The sequence below is a fragment of the Mercenaria mercenaria genome, chromosome 9 (genome assembly GCF_021730395.1).
Source record: "Mercenaria mercenaria strain notata chromosome 9, MADL_Memer_1, whole genome shotgun sequence".
Classification (NCBI taxonomy): Eukaryota; Metazoa; Mollusca; class Bivalvia; order Venerida; family Veneridae; genus Mercenaria; species Mercenaria mercenaria.
In genome coordinates this window covers 53,621,176-53,627,181 of record NC_069369.1, presented here as the reverse complement: position 1 = coordinate 53,627,181, position 6,006 = coordinate 53,621,176, and the positions used below count along the sequence as shown (strand labels likewise).

General features: G+C 32.8%; 1 long non-coding RNA gene across 1 annotated transcript; it reads left to right on the top strand.

The window, feature by feature from the left end:
* The first annotated feature begins 2,413 nt into the window (after positions 1-2,413).
* LOC128559692 (uncharacterized) lies at positions 2,414-5,504 on the top strand. Its single transcript, XR_008372538.1, has 4 exons — positions 2,414-2,485; positions 3,287-3,352; positions 4,048-4,129; positions 4,697-5,504. It is a non-coding gene; the product is annotated as an uncharacterized LOC128559692 (long non-coding RNA).
* Positions 5,505-6,006: the final 502 nt, after the last annotated feature.

Below are 6,006 nucleotides of genomic sequence, written 5' to 3'. Positions count from 1 at the left end.
AGATATCATCAAGTTGAACGTTCTGACCAACTTTCATGAAGGTCTTGTGAAATATATGGCCTCTAGAGAGGTCACTAGGTTTTTCTATTTTTAGACCTACTGACCTAGTTTTTGACCGCACGTAACCCAGTTTCGAACTTGACCTAGATATCATCAAGATGAACATTCTGACCAATTTTCATGAAGATCCATTGAAAATTATGGCCTCTAGAGAGGTCACAAGGTTTTTCTATTTTTAGACCTACTGACCTAGTTTTTGACGGCACGTGACCCAGTTTCGAACTTGACCTAGATATCATCAAGATGAACATTCTGACCAACTTTCATAAAGATCCCATGAAAAATGTGACCTCTAGAGTGGTCACAAGGTTTTTCTATTATTTGACCTACTGACCTAGTTTTTGAAGGCACGTGACCCAGTTTCGAACTGGTTCCTTTTTTGAACTGGCCAGATTCCATCATGGGTTCCAGAGTTATGGCCCCTTAAAGGTCCAAAATTGGCTGTTTTGGCTTTTGCAGCCATATAGAGACTTCATTTATGGTTTTATTTGATACAAACTTCCAAAATATCTTCAACAACAATAAATTTTGGATTCCATGACAAATCGGATCCAATCGGAGGTTCCAGAGTTATTTTATATCTGATTACCTCCCCTGATTGTAATAAATATGGATTTATATCAGTAAATACTTACAGGACTTATTTGAAATTTCGTTATTGTTATTAGTTGGACTGAGACAATCAGGGTAAATAACTATGTACTGATTTTATGTCAAATTACCTCCCTTTATTTCAAATTAAAATGGATATATCTCCGTAACTAAAGAAGATACTGATCTGAAATTTCATTTATGTCAGCAGATTTATTTGGCAGATCCTTCTTTTGTTCACTTATAATATTTATTTTTTTAATTACTTCACATTTACGTTACTATAAATAGCTTATGTTTAGTAACTTTTTTATTATTGGCCGTAGGGAAAAACCGAGACCACTTTTCTGTGGTACAACATGGATGGTACCTCCAATTTTTATGTATATTTTGACATACCTATACCTTGTAAGAATGTTTTTCTTTTTGGTTAAATTTCTTTCCTTTGTTGTTCCTGTCCTTTGGACTTAGATATTTTTTCTGAAGACCTTCTTGTCCTCAAGTGCAATGATAACAGGTGAGCGATATAGGGCCATCATGGCCCTCTTGTTTCCTGTCTTATTACTTTAAGTTGACATAGACTGAGGCTATTGTGTAATATCTTCATCCACAATTGGAGTCATTAAACACTCCAGTGACAGCTCTAGTTTCCTCAGATGTGCCCAGTTTCACTATCCACCTTCGAAATAGTCGAACGCGCTGTCTCCTGTGACAGCTCTTGTATTATTTCCCTTTACTCAATGTTTTGTTCTGGGGCATAACTAAAATATCACAATTATTTATTCAAACTGCATGCAAATTCAGCAAGTTCATTTTAAGAACCATAACGTTGAATGCCAATTTATTTAATTATCTCCCTTTACCGGTCTTGTTGATTTTGTCCACATTCTGACAACCGCAAGTACTTATGGTTTTACTGATTCCTTGTTTTTAATGATTTACAATATTTCTTTTGCAGATTGACAATAAGGATCACCTTAAAACAATAGAAAAACTAAGAGATGAAGTAAAAAAGGTATGTAAAATGTTAATCTTTTGATGATAAGCATTTTGTTTCCACATTATTTTTGCATGCAACAGTCTCATTGAAAGTATACCTGTAGAAAGTGAAACAAGGTAACGGCACAAAGAACATGGTTTGCTTGTCCTTTCATACAGATACAAGAATTTTAGCATGATCTAAAACCAGTATATCATGTTTGCATGAGATGTTGAAAAAGCAATTTATTAGGATTGCACAGCAAATATTTTAGCACATTTGTTAGATTTAATCTAAATGATCGCGTTAGAATGGAAATAGATTTTTTTTTATAGTTGTACCAGTCAGTTTACAAATAATGCATTGTAATTTATCACTTGGGCCTTTGTGATTACTTTACTGTAAAACCTGCTTTAGCAGACATCTTTATTAATCAGCCAACATATCTAAAGTAGTTGCCTCATTTCCCAAAACTCATTGTATAAATTACCTACATTATAAAGCCACCTTTTTCCACTGGGTTGGCTGCTTAATACTGGTTTAACTGTACTACACATCTGACATGATATTACTTAGTATTTCACTCAATAGTAAAATCCATTTTGGATTTGGAAGATGATATTGTCTAATTTGACAACTATATGAGTTTGATGAATTCAAAGAGATTATTTGCAGAATGTTTGATTGATGATTGTATTGTGAAAGAAAGACTTAATTGTTGTTATAATGAATTCATGACATTTGTCACATGTTTAAAATGTACAATTATTTTCAGTATGCAGTATGGCCGCTAATCATAAGGCTCACTCTGGTGAGAACGAAAGTCAGCAGAAAAAATCCAGTAGGACTGCTAAGGTAAATTATTTATAAATTTGTTTGCTTATGAATCAAGCCTTCCATGCAAAAAATGTGTCTTCTCAATGTGAAAAAGAATATTAATAAAGTGACAAATTGGCAAATCACTAAACATTTTGAATTGGAATTGTAGGTCTAAACTTTCCAGAAAATGAGTTTAATTGTAGTTTTCTGAAATTATAATCACAAGTGGCAGAACATAGGTTTCTGCATGATATAACTAAATAAAATCATGGTAATTCATCAAATTTATTCAACAACTTATTAATTACTATGAAGTAATTTGTAAAATACAAGGAATTTCAGGGAGGTAACAAGTTTCAGATATGTAGGAAGAAAATTACCTGCGCACAATGATAAAATATAGATTTTGCAGAAAAATTTAATTGTTTTAAGATATTTGAAAAGGATTAAAGAACTATGCAAACAAAGATGACGTAATAAGGTAGATCTTTATTAGTCCCCTACTGGTTCCGGGAACTAGAGGAAAGCACTTGTCCGCCCATCATTCTGTCCGGCTGGCCGTCCGCAATTTTGTGTCCAGTCCATTACTCGGTCATCCATGCAGGGATTTTAATATTACTTGGAACCAATGTTTCCAATTTATAAGACGACGTGTAATGCGCAAAACTCGGTCCCCTACCTTAAAGGTCAAGGTCACAATTTAAGGTCAAAGGTCAGTAGGGGTTTCTTGTCTATGATGAGTAGATGTGCTCTGGAGAGATGCAGGTTCAAGGTCACACATAGATGTTAAAGGTCAAAATTGACATTAAACTCTTACTTGTATGTTTTCCTTTGCAGCGACCACTTGAGAATGAAAGGGAGCCCTTGGTGGATGAAAGTGAGCAACCAAGCAAGAAAGTAAAGGTAATAGATATAATAATTTACATTGATCAAGTTTTTGCATGTAATTCATGCTCTTGTGTATTAGACTTTCAGAATTTCAGTGTAAATTAAAGTATGATCTGTGGTGAGACAAAAAGCTTTTGAGTGAGTAGTGAAAATATAATTTTCAACAATCCCATAAAAATTACTTGTTTGATCAACAAATGAAATTCTTAAAGAGACTCGCCTCGCTGGCCGTCATATTTAGGCAAAAGATTATTTTGCATGAAAATAAGTATTATGACACATTATTTATATCAGAAGGTAATATATATTGCATTTAAACATGTTTAAAAAAATCAAGATCAAGAAAGAAAAGAAATTGAAGCCAGTGCTAGGATTATAACCTTCAGAGACATAGAACATTAGCACAAAGTTATTGCCAGTAACTTAAATTGATTTTACGTGGGTAAATTTAGAATTATAAATGTATTGAACTCTTCAGTCACTGAGGAAATATAATTATATCTGTCCCAGTACAAACACAATAGAAATTTGATTGAGAAAAGACAAAAAATAGTGTTTTAATGCATTTAATGTGTCAAGTAATAATTTCAAAGCCCTCTTTACAAAAACAACAAATATTTTCATGTTTATCAAATTTTCTTTTTCTGTTACCTTTTGACATTGTGCAAGTTCCTATAGATATAAATGAGAATATTTGTTTGTCTTTTCAGTTCTCTGTTGGTGAAAAAGTTTGGGCATTGTATAAGGATGGACATTCCTACAAGGCCAGGATTATAAGGATTAACAAAAATTGTAAGTATATTTAGTTATACATGTATTTATAGTGGCACTGACTTAATAAGTAACTGAGAGTATAATGTGTGATCAAGGGTTGACTACACTTACAATTACTATAACATCTCACTAACTCCCTTGCAATTACTAAAGCGAAGAATTTTTAAGAAAGAAATCAATACAACTGAGTCATGATTCCCAACACTTTCACCTTCTATCATTAAAGGTCTTGAATACTTTTCAAGTTATTCTCTGGACAAGCATTTTATTGTTTTATACGAAAAAAAGTAAGATAATTAAAAAAGAAATGTAATAGGCTGACCTACTTCACAATTGCAGCTATCATTGTGTGAAGTATCAAACATATACCACTAATACTTCTGAAGTTATGCTCAAGATACTTAGTATAAAAAGCAAGGTAATAGTAATTAAAACATTCCTCCCAGTATGCAGATACTTAGGACCTAATTTTATCATTCACCAACAATCAATTAACATATCATTATGTCAATAGCATTAAAAAGTTACTTTTTGCCAGTAATTGTTTGCAGTATATTAATAGTTATTCAATATGTTCCATTGCAGCCTACAGGGTGAAGTATATTCAAGATGGAGTGGTCCATGATGTGGATGGTGAAGGACTCGTTACTTATGGTTGAATTACCAGAAATTTTCATCTTATGAACACAATAGAGATGTTAGATCTTAATCAAACTTGCACTTGTATCAATCCTTACGAGAACCAGTCAGATTCCATATTACAAAATCCTATGAACTGATTTTATGTCAAATTAACTTCCTCTGTTTCAAATTAAAATAGGTATGTCCCAGTAACTAATGAAGATGCTGATTTGAAAACTATCAGGGGAGAATAATTAACTATTACAAATAACCTCACTTTATTTTTATGTTTTATATATATTGCATGCATGACCATCTTGTTTTCTGTGCTAGCATCTTTTATACTTTGTAATACCATTTTGTAATTTCATCCAGTTTTGTGAGGCATAGTTTTATTTGATTTTTGAACTGGTTGTGACTTTGGGTAGATTGACGGGGGCAGTCTGTCGTGTCAATTACCTCCCTTTGTTTCAAATTAAAATACTAGGTTTATTTCAGTAAGTAATAAAGATGTTTTGAAATTTGATTTATACCCTGGGATGGACTCGGACAATCAGGGTACATAACTATGGACTAATTTTTGTCAGATTACCTCCCTTTGTTTCAAATTAAAATGGATATATCTCAGTAGCTAATGAAGATACTGATGTGGAAATTCATTAATGATGAAAGATGGGCTCAGACAATCAAGAAAGATAACTGTTGACAAATTACCTCCCTTTATTTTTATATTGCATATATTGCATGGCCCTCTTGTTTACTGACCTAGCTTCATAACTACTTGTATACCATTTTATGACTTTATCCAGTTCATGAAATTCATCCATTTGATTTGGTTTTTAATATAAAGATGACAGGATTTAAATTGTATGCATTTATCCTGTCATGTATTGTCATTTTATTAAAAATATGATATAATTGGTATTATGCTCTTGGTTTAATTATTGAACGGATCAGTTTAAGTCATGTGTGGCCCCTGAAAGTTTTAATATCCCCGCCGATGAAATTGGGAGAGGGGTATTGAAATGGCATTGTTTGTCCATCAGTCAGTCCGTCCGTCCGCAGCCATTTCTCAGTAAACTAGAAGGTATAATTTCAGGAAACTTAAATTAAACATGAACCAACATACTGCGATGATGCCCATCAAGGTTTTTATCGGATTGGTCAATTTCCCTTAGAGTTTTTGCCCTTGATTTAATGAAAAATCCACGTCTGCAGCCATTTCTCAGTAACAAGCTGGTTAGAATTCATAAAACTAGAAATAAATTTAAAAC